Below are 14866 nucleotides of genomic sequence, written 5' to 3'. Positions count from 1 at the left end.
CATTTAGTATCATAAATTTAGCTGTTCAAGTTATCAAAAATCATTAAAGATAGGTTGCCAGGCAATGAAACATACGCCCACAGCAGCTAAATCGTCCGGGCAGTCAACAAGAGTTGTCGCATATTTTTACTTTTTTCGGTAATGAAACATTTATAATACACTAAAATCTAATACAGAAAACCATTAGAATTTGTTTGGTTTTTATAAAGTTCTGCCCCATGCTAACGTTTTGTATACAAAACTTATAATACTGTATTGAAAATCAATATACTTGTTCGTCTCAAGGTCTTAAACACTGTGTATAAATTTAAAGTCAATCGGATATTAACTTTCTCCTCTAGAGCATCCGCAAGATTTTTTGAAGTGACCAAGGGCCATAACTCTGGCAGTAATTATCGGAAATCGCTGACAATCAATAGGCTTCTTTGTCTCATGACCTTAAACACTGTGTATAAATTTAAACTCAATCGGATATTAACTTTGGCCTCTAGAGCGCCCACAAGATTTTTTGAAGTGATCAAGGGCCATTACTCTGGCAGTAATTATTGGAAATCGCTGAAAATCAATAGGCTTCTTCGCCTCATGACCTTAAACACTGTGTATAAATTTAAAGTCAATCGGATATTAACTTTGGCCTCTAGAGCGTCCACAAGATTTTTTGAAGTGATCAAGGGCCATATCTCTGGCATTAATTATCGGAAATCGCTGAAAATCAATAGGCTTCTTCATCTCATGGCCTTAAACACTGTATATAAATTTAAAGTCAATCGGATATTAACTTTGGCCCCTAGAGCGTCCACAAGCAATTGTGGACGCCGACCGACAGACGGACGGGGGCGACGACAATATACGACCACATTTCAATGTGGGCGTATAAAAATCAATACACTTGTTTGTATCAAGATCTTAAACTCTGTGTATCAATCTAAAGTCAATCGAATGTTCACTTTGGCCTGTAGAGCATCTGCAAGATTTTTCGAAGTAATCAAGTCTCATAACTCTGGTAGTAATAATTGGAAATCTTTGCAAATATATAGATTTCTCTGTCTCATAACCATGGGTTCCACATCGGCCGTATATGCCAGTCAGGACCTAGGGCAATGGAAAATGACCGTAACTAGAGGTGACCCAAGGGTAATTTTGCATGCCGGAAAGAGAGCCTTTTTTTTCAAAACCCAATTTTCAACCATGGCTACAATCAACCTCCACTATGTAACTATACAATTGTACGGCCAGTACAGAATAATCCACACGTATAGAAGCCACATAATCTCATGACTGATGTTATATACAGTCGTCAGATTATGTTGTGTTGATAATGATGAGTGTCTGGAAGCAGAACAATAAAAGTTAATTGATATGTGGGAATCTAATCAATGGCGTGAAGCGGTCCATTGTTAATCATTCACGTATTGTCCACGTGTCATAAGAATTTTCTACAACATAGCCGTTTACCGATCAGTACGGTCAAGCATGATGTAAACGAGGTTATTATGATCTTCGAAAAAGGGCAATTGATATGAAGTACTGCTCTTCGAATCCAATCAACTGTCATATCAAATAAAAACAGCATAGAAATTAAGTAAATCCTCAAAAACGTATGTGTTGGGAGAAAAATGCATTTATAATTTTTTATAGGGGTATGACGGCCTTGTGGGAATTGTAGAAATAAAATCTAGAGATTAGTTAACTTGTTTACCAAAAAATTAGGAAAATTACTTAATCCAGTTTTATTGAGCAGCAATATTGATAATTCCACGTGTAGCAAAAATGTTGTGTATATATGGTTACTCTTATACTCTTCATTTCAAAGTTATTGTATTACAACTTAAAATTATCCAGGTCAGTGTGTTTTCTATAGAGCATGTGGTAATTACGTGTGAGCTACTGAAATGGTTTTTCTACGGCCAATTCAGCTATTTCGTTATTTAAGTAGCGAAAACGGAATATTTAATTAATAAATAATTATCATAAGCCTTACTAATATTTCATTTTTAAGTCAAATATATATATTTTTGTGTACCCCATACTGACACAGTGGTATAGACACGTGAATTCACAATACCCTACCATGAATAAAAAACATGATTCGGGTTATCATGATTCGGCAGTGAAAATTTTGAAGTGGAATCCCTGCTCTAGAGTATCCACAAGCTATTTCAAAGTGATCAAGGACCACAACTCTGGCAGTAATTGTTGGAAATCGTTGAAAATCAATAGGCTTTTTCGTGATATTACCTGAAACCAGTGATGGGATTTTGCCCGTATATTCCGGACTTGTCCGAATCTCTTTTCCAAACGCCCAAAATTGTCCGACCAGGAATATGCCCAATCGGACATCAAGACATGGTGAATAATATTCAAAATTCCAAAATTAATATAGTTTACTGAGTGTATAACTACCACTCAACCCGATTATAGTCGATAATACACTAGGTTTATTAGGTAATTAAGTGATAAACGTATTTATCGTGTTATACCTTCTATAGTATAAACCTACCTTGATTTAACTACTTAATCTGCCTTGACTGACTGACTTAATCCTTTGTCGGACAATTGATCAATCTAATCTTAAACAGAAGTCATTGCTTTCCTTTTGTCGGACTATTCACCAATTCAATAAGAATGATTATAATTTTAATCCACCTGTTTACCTCGTGGTTTCTCATTTGTCGGGCATCTTAATCGCATTGATGTGAGCCGACATCATCTATAATAAACTAATCATAGATGTCACATATCGTAAGAGTAAATAACACCCTAAATCAATGGACAGTCATTTTGTCTACGATATCTTTTACGTCTTTTAAGAATCCATATAGAAATTTTCATCCACAGTGGCACTTTCCCTTGATCTCGAGCGCGGCCCGAATATTGCTTAACATATTATTAGGCAGTGCTTACTATGAAGCCGTGTGATGCGAGTCACGTAGGCTATTAGTCTTTATTATCCAGAAAAATATTCTATGAATATGTTGAAGACTAGGAGTTTCTGGGTGACCGAGACTAGTACGCACCCAGCAAAATAACAAAAAGGGGAGGGGCTACCAACAGCTATATGAGCAGAAATTCTTACGTATTTGTAGGCGGGAATTAAGAAGCATGTCAATCATTTCGGAAGTTCTGCATTCATTTGCTGCTGTATAAACGAAGACACGTAATTCTAAAGGAATATTATGGTTGTGAATTTGATGCCGAAGCAGGATCGGCAAGCTTTCATTCAACATATTACGAAAATGCTTAATTTTGTAGGACATTTACTGACATAAATTTAAATGCTGTACGGGAATTAAGTGTGAAAAATAGCGAGGTCACCAATTTTTATTACGTACGGGATTTGAATATTTTGTTGACATGTAGTTTTTAATTGTGGTATGAATGGAATACTGTACGGGAATTAAATATGAAAAATAGCGAGGTTCACCTATTTTTATTACGTAAGGGATTTGAATATTTTGACATGTGACTTTTAATTGTGGTACGAATTCGTCTGCTTAAATAACGATAAGAGTTATGCCCCTTTATTTTCGGTAAAATGTCTGACAAGAAAAATTTTGAAATCCCATCACTGCCTGAAACACTGTGTATAAATATAAATTTAAAGTCAATCGGAGCATCAACAAGAAATTTAAAAGTAATTATTGGAAATCGTTGAAAATCAATAGCTTTAACTTTAGCTGATCCAGAGTGTCCACAAGATATCTAAAAGTGATCATGGGCCATAACTCTGGCAGTAATTATTGACAATTGCTTGTGGATGCCGGACAGACAGACCGACCGACATATGGGGGCAACAACAATATACGACCACATATCAATGTGGGCATATAAAAAGTAACCAATTGGGAAAAAAACACTTTCTTCCAACGAGAGCAATGCAGCTATGACACCTAGCAGTAGTGATAATTCCTCACCTTTTTTAGGAGATGCTGTTGGAGAAGCCTCATTAGAAGCTACATGATCTGATGTACCTGAACCATTTGACTGTGTACTAGTTTTTCTAGTTTCATTATCTCTGTAATATATCATTTAAACAGTATAAATCTAATTCACACATTATGTGAAAATTCTTAAAACATGGATGGGGGTTTCGTAGACCTTCTAATACACTTACAAACAGTATAAGCCAACAGTGAGGCTGATGTCCCCCACCGAAATCCCAACAAATAGATAACACATTAATTAATTTACCATTGATCTTTTTCAAAAAGTATCGAATAATCAAACTGATTACCTATGCTTAGTCTAAGCATAAAATGTTCACTATCAAACTCAGGTTTTGAAGTACCTGATAGTGAGTGAATTATACACAAAGTTTCATCACTCTCCATGAGTCGGAACCAAAGTTATCTTGTCCCAAAGCATCGACCAAAGAAATTGCTTAGCTTTGCAGCATTAATAGGAAATATTAATCATTGAACTCAGTCAAGACATTCGCCTATAATGAACATCTATACCTCAATTAAAAGCAGAGTTGTTATGATCCAAAGTCTTGACCAATCAAATTGCTTATCGCTATGTAGCCTAAGCATAAAATTCTCATCATCAAACTTAGTCAATGTATTGATATAATGAATCTATACTCAGTTTCATTGTTCTCACCCAATTAGAACCAAAGTTATCGTGTCCCAAAGCATCAAACAATCAAATTGCTTATCTCTACTTAACCTAATCAGAAAATACTCATCTTTGAACTCCGTCAAGGCATTCTCGTAATAGACACCTACACCAATTATAACATTTTACCTCAATTAGAGGCAATTAGTTAATTGTGTTCCAAAGTCTTGACCAATCAGATAGAGGTCTCTTCTTTGCCTTATCAGAAAATGGTTAGCATTGATCACTCTCACTCATCATCAAACTTAGTCAATGCATTGATATAATGAATCTATACTCAGTTTCATTGCTCTCACCCAATTAGAAGTAAAGTTATCGTGTCCCAAAGCATCAACCAATCAAATTGCTTATCTCTGCTTACCCTAAACAGAAAATGCTCATCTTCGAACTCCATCAAGGCACTGACTTAATCAACACTCTCCAAGTCTGAACATTCTAGCTCAATTAGAAGGTGAGTTATTGTGACAGACAGACAGACGAACCCATAGTAGGTTTTCATCCAGTTAGCATACGTCACAGCAAACAAAGTTTCCATGGCGGCTCCAGATATCTGTCTATAAAACATACCAGACAATTCAAATTCATTGTTGTGAACCATTACCTAATAAACAAGATATTTTTACAGATTCATCGATGATATTTGAGCTTTATCATCTCTCCCACTTGAAGAATGTAAGAATTTTGTTCCAACATTAAATCAACAACATCCAAAGATCAAATTTACTATGGATATAAACAGCAACTCCGTTAATTTCTTAGATGTAAAAGTTGTCAAAGAAAGAGATAAGTTAGAGACAAATCTATATTCCAAGAAAACAGATTGCCATCATTATCTTCCACCATCAAGTTGTCATCCCAAACATATCTTTAACGAAGTCTGTGTCACTACAGGTCCGGGACTGTACAGCGCAGTGGACGCTTACAGCTGGCTGGCCCCCGGATCCATTCACTTGATTTGATATTTGTTCATTTGGTGTAATGTCTATTTTCTGTCTTGTCCGCAGGTTTGTCTTGTAGATTTTTGTTTTATTGTAGTGCGGTCCAACTGCACTTACTATTAGAGTAGAGTTTTAACCCTTCATACTGCAGAATGTTCTCGTTGTCAGGTTTTGCTCCTGTTTGCTCACTACACTTATTATTTTAGCGTTTTCTGAGATTCTATCCGGATTATCGCCCTTATTGTTAAAATTGTTTGATGTTCTAACTCATGACGTCAACTGGCAGACTATCACCATTGAGAAGACGACCACTGCCAAGATTGGTCGCATTATTTCTGTTACGTCTTTTTTCCCTGATTATTTTCAAATTTGAGTGAAGTCTGTGTCACTACAGGCCCGGGACTGTACAGCGTAGTGGACGCTTACGGCTGGCCCCTGGATCCATTCACTTGATTTGATATTTGTTCATTTGGTGTAAAGTCTATTTTCTGTCTAGTCCGCAGGTTTGTCTTCTAGATTTTTGTTTTACGTGTACTGCGGTCCTCCTGCACTTACTATTACAGTGGTGCACTACGTATAAAAAGGTTTGTAGCAAAGATAGCTGGACCAAATCAAACCTAAAAAATTTTGGATCCTATCTTAAAGTAGCTAAGTCTCTAACTCAATATCATCCAAAATCTTCAACATTGAAAACACGATTTATTTGTCAAATTAAATCAACATTCATGTTGTGATCTTACCGGAAAAAGATGGGCTTTTGATATCCAATATTTAAGACAAAATAAACATAATGCGCTTCAGCCCCAGTTGTATCAAGAGACTCGAGGGACGAGGCTAGACATATTGCACCAAATTAAACGGCGTATGTAGGCTGGAATAACCAGACGCTAGAAATTTGCCCTCGCTTGAGACTGCTGGCTTATTTCGCCGAACATAACTGATTTGAAAGTGGAGTAAAAACGGAAACCAATGAATGTAAATCAGTTTATATACATTCACATTACAGTATTATATGCGTTGCGACCCACTTTTGTCAATTTCTAGGTCCCAAATGTTAGCAATTTAGCTCCTTTAACATAAACAATCCGGATATCCCATGAAAATTATACAAAAGGCATTTAAACGAGCAGATCAGAAGACCAGGGCTGAATTATTGACCTACCAATCCAAGGCCGATACTAATGTGAAGATTATTCCATGGACAACTGCCTTTGACCCTCGACAACTTCACCTTCACCAAATGACCAAAGACAGAAGTATTTTAGATACAATACAAGTTCAGGAATGATAAAAATTATAAATAACAGCAAAATAATAATAAAGAGAAAGTACAGCATAATTGGCAATATCTTGAAAGACCAACGGCTGCCAGGCAGGATAGGCCCACATTTTCGAGACATGGATACTGGATAGAGAAATTGTGACCTCTATAGGGTCCACAACCTTGATATACCATATTTTTACGCTATTTGAGAACAAAGGGCGGCCATTTTGTCTGTCAGTTTTTGGGCCGATCTTCACGAAGTTCGAAATCAGCCATCCTTAGGTTGTAACGGTGATATAATAATACGTTTTTTAAATGGGATAAAATTTATGACCTCTATAGGGTCCACAAGCTAAAAACGCGCTTTTTCGTACAAACAGGGGCCATAATTCAGGAAGTTACGGTCCGATACTCCGATATATTCGCGAATATCGAAAGGAACCACGAACTGACATTTCAAGTTTCAACAAAATCGGATAAAAATTGTGACCTCTATAGGGTCCACAACCTTGATATACCATATTTTTTACGCTATTTGAGAACGAGGGGCGGCCATTTCGTCTGTCAGTTTTGGGCCTATTTTCACGAAATTCGAACTCAACCGTCCTTAGGGTGTAACGGTGATATAATAATACTTTTTTTAAATCGGATAAAAATTATGATCTTTGGTTATAAACTTACATTTCAAGTTTCAACAAAATCGGATAAAAATTGTGACCTCTATAGGGTCCACAAGCTAAAAACGCGCTTTTTCGTACAAACAGGGGCCATAATTCAGGAAGTTACGGTCCGATACTCCGATATATTCGCGAATATCGAAAGGAACCACGAACTGACATTTCAAGTTTCAACAAAATCGGATAAAAATTGTGACCTCTATAGGGTCCACAACCTTGATATACCATATTTTTTACGCTATTTGAGAACGAGGGGCGGCCATTTTGTCTTGTCAGTTTTGGGTCGATTTTCACGAAATCCGAACTCAGCCGTCCTTAGAGTGTAACGGTGATATAATAATACGGTTTTCTAAATCGGATAAAAATTATGACCTCTATAGGGTCCACAAGCTAAAAACGCAATTTTTCGTACAATCAGGGGCCATAATACAGGAAATTACGGTCCGATGTGTGCGAATATCAAAAGGAATCGAGATATTTGGGTTATAAACTTACATTTCAAGTTTCAACAAAATCGGATAAAAATTGAGACCTCTATAGGGTCCACAACCTTGATATACCATAGTTTTACGCTATTTGAGAACGAACGACGGCCATTTTGTCTGTCAGTTTAAGGCCGATTTTCACGAAATCATCCTTAGGGTGTAACAGTGATATAATAATATGGTTTTTTTAAATCGGATAAAAAATATGACCTCTATAGGGTCAACAAGCTAAAAACGGATTTTTCGTACAATCAGGGGTCATAATTCAGGAAGTTACGGTCCGATACGGTCCGATATGCGCGAATATCGAAAGGAACCAAGATCTTTGGGTTATAAACTTACATTTCAAGTTTCAACAAAATCGGATCAAAATTGTGACCTCTAGAGGGTCCACAACCTTGATTTGCTAGATGTTGACACTATTTGAATAAGAGGGACGGCCATTTTGTCCGGCAGTTTTGTCCCGATTTTCCTGAAATTCGAAGTCAACAAACATTATGGTGTAACGGTGATATAATCAAACGTTTTTTCTTAAAACGAATAATAATTGTGACCTCTAGAAGGACCACAAGCTAAAAACGCAATTTTTCATACAACCAGGAAGTTATGATCTGATATGCGCGAATATTAAAAGGAACTGAGATCTTTAGGTTATAAACTTGCATTTCAAGTTTCATTAAAGTCAGATCAAAATTGTGGCCTCTAGAGGGTCCACAACTTTGATATAACAGATGTTTACACTATTTGCGTACGAGGGGAGGCCATTTTGTCTGGCAATTTTTGGTCTGATTTTCATGAAACTCAACCTCAGACAAAATTAGGTGTAACGGTGATATATTCGAACGTTTGTTTAAATCGGATAATAATTGTGACCTCTAGAGGGACCACAAGCTAAAACCGTGATTTTTTGTAAAATCAGGGGACATAATTCTGGAAGTTACGATTTGATATGCACAAAAATAGAAAGGAACCAAGATATTTGGGTTATAAACATGCATTTCAAATTTCATCAAAATCAGATGACAATTGTGACTTCCAAAGGGTCCACAACCCTGATACACAATATTTTGACACGATTTTTACGAAATTCAAACTCAACCATCCTTAGGGTGTAACGATGATATATTCAAACGTTTTTTTAAATCGGATAAAAATTGTGACCTCTATGGGGTCCACAAGCTAAAAACGTGATTTTTCGTACAATCAGGGGCCATAATTCAGGAAATTATGGTTCGATATGCGTGAATATCGACAGGAACCGAGATCTGTGGGTTATTAACATGCATTTCAAGTTTCATCAAAATCAGATGAAAATTGTGACCTCCAGAGGGTGCACACAACCCTGATACGCAATATTTTGACACTATTTGCGAACGAGGGGCAGCCATTTTGTCCGTCAGTTTCGGTCCGATTTTTACGAAATTCAAACTCAACCATACTTAGGGTGTAACGGTGATATATTCACACGTTTTTTTTAAATCTGATAAAAATTGTGACCTCTATGGGGTCCACAAGCTAAAAACGTGATTTTTCGTACAATCAGGGGCCATAATTCAGGAAGTTATGGTCTGATATGCACGAATATCGAAAGGAACTGAGATCTGTGGGTTATAAACATACATTTCAAGTTTAAACCAAATCGGATAAAAATTGTGACCTCTACAGTGTTCACAAGCTAAAAACGCGATTTTTCTTACAATCAGGAGCCATAATCCATGAAGTTAAGGTCCGATACGTGTCAATATCGAAAGGAACCGAGATCTTGGGGAGATAAACCTATATTTCGAGTTTCCTTGAAATCGGATAAGAATTGTGACCTGTAGAGTGTTCACAAACAATTGTGGACGGACGAACAGGGGCGACGACAATAAACTTACATTTCAAGTTTCATCAAAATAGGATTAAAATTGTGACCTCTATAGCAGGGGCTGATCTAGGAATTTTGAAAAGGGGGTGGGGCGCTGCAAAATGAGGGCATTGACCACTGAGACGCGGCACGCTGCTGAGAGGAGGGGGCCCCCAAAAAATTAATTTCCTGCATCTGTAGCCATTCCAAGAGCTATTTGGCTGATATTTTGTTTAAGTAAACGGAAATCGTTGAAAAAGAGTCTTAAAATCGAGCAAAAATTGTCATGGCGAGCGAGGCATTATGATGGGAAAAAAGACGAATCTATTCCCTAGCCACTTCACTATTTAAGCCTTGTAACTTGTACTGTCCACACATAAACAATGCTACATCAAGTTGCACTAATGCGCGTCGGTGATGGGCATGAGTGTATAGTAGTATACGCCGCCGATTCCACAAGATGCTATCATTGATGTCTGTCTAGTGACTCTATAGGATTAGGGCACCGTCAGCTAAACAACAAGAATTCGTTTGAAAGTGGAAGCATTAATTAGACCAGACTGGTGTGTTTGAGTCGATGGTTCGAGTCATTTGGGATCCCTGCAACGGGTTGGGAACGGACATATTCAAGCTCTGAGAAAAAGGCACTTTCAGCATTAAAAAAGGGCACTGTCGAAAATTAGGGTGGGGCGGTGTGCGCCCCTCCCCCCTTGGATACGCCTCTGTATAGGGTCCACAACATTGATATACCATATTTTTACGCTATTTGAGAACGAAAGGCGGCCATTTTGTGTGTCAGTTTAGGGCCGATTTTCACGAAATTCGAACTCAGCCGTCCTTAGGGTGTAACGGTGATATAATAGTACGTTTTTTTAAATCGGATAAAAATTATGACCTCTATAGGATCCACAAGCTAAAAACGCAATTTTTCGTACAATCACGGCCATAATTCAGGAAGTTACGGTCTGATATGCGCGAATATCGAAAGGAACCACAATCTTTGGGTTATAAACTTACATTTTAAGTTTCAACAAAATCGGATAATAATTGTGACCTCTATAGGGTCCACAACCTTGATATACCATATTTTTACGTTATTTAAGAACGAACGGTGGCCATTTTGTCTGTCAATTTTGGGCTGATTTTCATGAAATTCGAACTCATTCGTCCTTAGGGTGTAACGGTGATATAATAATACGGTTTTTTAAATCGGATAAAAATTATGACCTCTAATGGGTCCAAAAGCTAAAAACGCAATTTTTCATACAATCAGGAGCCATAATTCAGGAAATTATGGTCCGATATGCGCAAATATCGAAAGAAACCGAGATCTTTTGGTTATAAACTTACATTTCAAGTTTCAACAAAATCGGATAAAATTTATGACCTCTATAGGGTCCACAACCTAGATATACCATATTTTTACGCTATTTGAGAACGAACAGCGGCCATTTTGTCTGTCAATTTTGGGCCGATTTTCACGAAATTCTAACTCAGCCCTCCTTAGGATGTAACGGTGATATAATAATACGTTTTTTAAATCGGATAAAAATTATGATCTCTATCGGGTCCACAAGCTAAAAACGTGATTTTTCGTACAATCAGGGGCCATAATTCAGGAAGTTACGATCCAATATGCGCTAATATCAAAAGGAACCGAGATCTTTGTGTTATAAACTTACATTTCAATTTTCAACAAAATCGGGTAAATATTGAGACCTTTATAGGTCCACAACCTTGATATACCATATTTTTAAGCTATTTGAGAATGAACGGCGGCCATTTTGTCTGTCAGTTTTGGGCCGATTTTCAGGAAATTCAAACTCAGCCGTCCTTAGGGTGTAACGGTGATATAATAATACGTTTTTTTAAATCGGATAAAAATTATGACCTCTATAGGGTCCACAAGCTAAAACGCGATTTTTCGTACAATCAGGGGCCATAATTCAGGAAGTTATGTTCCATTATGCGCGAATATGGATAGGAACCGAGATCTTTGGGTTATAATCATACATTTCAAGTTTAAACCAAATCGGATAAAAATTGTGACCTCTACAGTGTTCACAAGCTAAAAACGTGCGATACATGCCAATATCGAAAGGAACCGAGATCTTAGGGTGATAAACCTATATTTCAAGTTTCATTGAAATCGGATAATAATTGTGATCTGTAGACTGTTCACAAACAATTGTGAACGGACGGACGGGGTCGACGACAATATACGTCCACATGAAAATGTGGGCGTATAATAAAATTGGGGCCTGTAGACTGTTCAAAAACAATTGTGGATGGTCGGACGGACAGGGGCGACGACAATAAACGTCCACATGAAAATGTGGGCGTATACAAATAAGTTGAGAACTACGACACTAATAACAATATTAAGGACAAAAGTTCATATGGATGTCAACTTTGTTTAAGAAAATGATGTAAATCATGCGAGACTATATGTACAAATTAAGAAATAACCAGTAAAGACTGTTTATTGATTAACATGTAAAATCTGTAGAATGCAATATGTAGGCCAAACCATTACTCCATTCAACACACGACTTACTAAGCACAGAAGTAATATAAAGCTTAAATAACCTGGCCATTTCCCCCATGTAGCCCCCCCCGCCCAATTTAATATACCTGGTCATGATTTCATGTGTACCATAGTACAAAAAATTCCTGATAAAGATCAGCAATTATTGAACACAGCAGAAAGTCTGTGGATTCATAGACTTGATTCAGTTTGGCCTAACAGTTTAAATGAGTTAAATCCAGGGGTTTTCAAAATCATTCATAATCATGCATAATTTTCCTTACTTGTAAAATTTTTCTTTTATTATAAGCTAACCTTTCATTTTATGTATCTAAGTCCATGATGTCATCATTCCTATGTCATAACTTCCTATAATGTCATAATTTTGTATTAGTTCTTCATCCCTGAAGAAGTTAGCATTTTTACTGACGAAATGTTAGATAAAACAATGTTTTTTTGATATTGTATTGTATCAATTAGTGTATATCAACTTTAGCCTCTAAAGCGTCCACAAGATTTTTCAATGTGATCAAGAGCCATAACTGTGGCAGTAATTATTGGAAATCATTGAAAAGCAATAGGTTTCATCTGATGACTTTAAACAATGTGTAATAAATTTAAAAGTCAATCAGATATTAACTTTAGCCTCTAGAGCGTCCACAAGATTTTGCAAAGTGATCAAGGGCCATAACTGTGGCAGTAATTATCGGAGATCATTGAAAAGCAATAGGCTTCATCTGGTGAATTTAAACAATGTGTAATAAATTTAAAGACAATCAGATATTAACTTTAGCCTCTAGAGTGTCCACAAGATTTTTCAAAGTGATCAAGGGCCACATCTCTGGCAGTAATTATCAGAGATTGTTGAAAAGCAACAGGCTTCATCTGATGACTTTAAACAATGTCTAATAAATTTAAGGTCAATCGGATATTAACTTTACCCTCTAGAGTGTCTAGAAGATTTTTCAAAGTGATCAAGGGCCATAACTCTGGCAGTAATTATCAGAAATCGCTGAAAATGAATAGGCTTCTTCGTCTCATGACCTTAAACAATGTGTATAAATTAGCCTCTAGAGCATCCACAAGCAATTGTGGACGCCGGACTGACGACAATATACAACCATATAAAAAGGACAATATACATTCAATGTAGACTATCAGTACAAGATAAAACTATAAAACAAATGTTATTTCTGCTTACTTAGAGTCTGGTTTAAAAGGTTGAAACACAAACAATTCATTTTTGTTGTTATTAACTGGTAAACGACGAACATATTCAGCAAACTGACTACCAACTTCATATGTTTTACTGGTTTCACAAAGTGTATGGTACTGTAATAAATAAATATACAATTCACTATTGTAAACAAAAAATAACACAAATTTTTTTTAAAAAAAGGGGGGGCAGTCACGCAGATCTGTCAACTAGCTGTTTTTTCTGTGAGACTCACAGATTCACGACCTTTCTCCTGATCTCCCCTGGAAAATGGTCATAACTCCCTTACTTCCGTTTCATAAATCGACCTCATGATTGGCTGAATTTAAACGGAAACTTCTAATTCCGGTAATATGCTTGACAGCTCACCGTGTGTTTGTGATTAGTATTGTTTGGAGTAAATAAAGTATATTGGAATCAGGGCCAGAAATTCACGCAAATCTCAGAATCTGATTCGTGCAAGGATTCTCGTAAGAGCTTACGTTGGAATCTACAAGGATTCGCAAAAATTTTTCTAAAACAAAAAAAAAATTTTTTTTTGAGAATTGTCTAGTCCGACTATCGAATGTCGGTCAGTATCGGCTGTATTTTGTCGGCTTTTGCCGACTGACATTTAATCTAGCGGATTGGTAAAATAATGAATCCATCACTATGGTATCATAAATCAATCTACTTTTGGCTAAATTACAACAGGGTAATTATTACTTGTTAATAAAAAAAGACAATCAACTTGCTTGTCGGTTACAACAGTCATACCTCATATGGTTCTTAATCCGAGCAATTAGCACATTTAAAGGGACAATAACACTCTTGCTGGCTTGAAAGCTCGAGAAAATAAATAATATCTCTATTTAAGTACTAGATGTTTAAGTGTCCTACCTGTTGTGTAAATTATCCATTACATCCTATTTTACTTGTCCAGACGGTTCAAAAATATTTTTAAATTGAAGTTTCATTTGAAAAGGTTTACGTTAGACGTTTCAAACCATTATGTTGAATTTTTCAAAATTTTTAAATAAGGTGTGTTAAGATGAAATTTGTATCATCAATTAATTGAAATATTCTAAAATAGTACAATTTGTTGACCAGAATAAAGATTGGGACATATTATTCAGTTACAACAAGAGTGGTATTGAGCCTTTAACGGTGATTTTTCACAATCAGCTAAAAAAAAAAAAACGCTTGCTGATAATTCATAAAAGGTTCAGTAGAATACTCCACGTGGCGAATAAAGACGATCTTGGCATGGTTTGCAAATCGCACGTCTTCTACGCTCCGTCCGTGTGAAGTGCAGGT

The 14866-nt window shown here is 36.5% G+C and overlaps 1 protein-coding gene across 1 annotated transcript in view; it reads right to left on the bottom strand.

Annotated features, from left to right (window-relative positions):
* The window catches only part of LOC130012428 (mucin-5AC-like), a 539248-nt gene that overhangs the window by 217265 nt on the left and 307117 nt on the right, over positions 1-14866 (bottom strand). The window contains exons 16-17 of the mRNA XM_056100369.1: positions 13556-13686; positions 3915-4015 (exon numbers count right to left, since the gene is read on the bottom strand). The gene's annotated coding sequence lies outside the window, so the exon portion shown is untranslated. The remainder of the gene's footprint in view (positions 1-3914; positions 4016-13555; positions 13687-14866) is intronic.

The sequence above is a fragment of the Patella vulgata genome, chromosome 4 (assembly GCF_932274485.2).
Source record: "Patella vulgata chromosome 4, xgPatVulg1.2, whole genome shotgun sequence".
NCBI lineage: Eukaryota > Metazoa > Mollusca > Gastropoda > Patellidae > Patella > Patella vulgata.
This window is presented reverse-complemented; position numbering and strand designations above follow the sequence as displayed.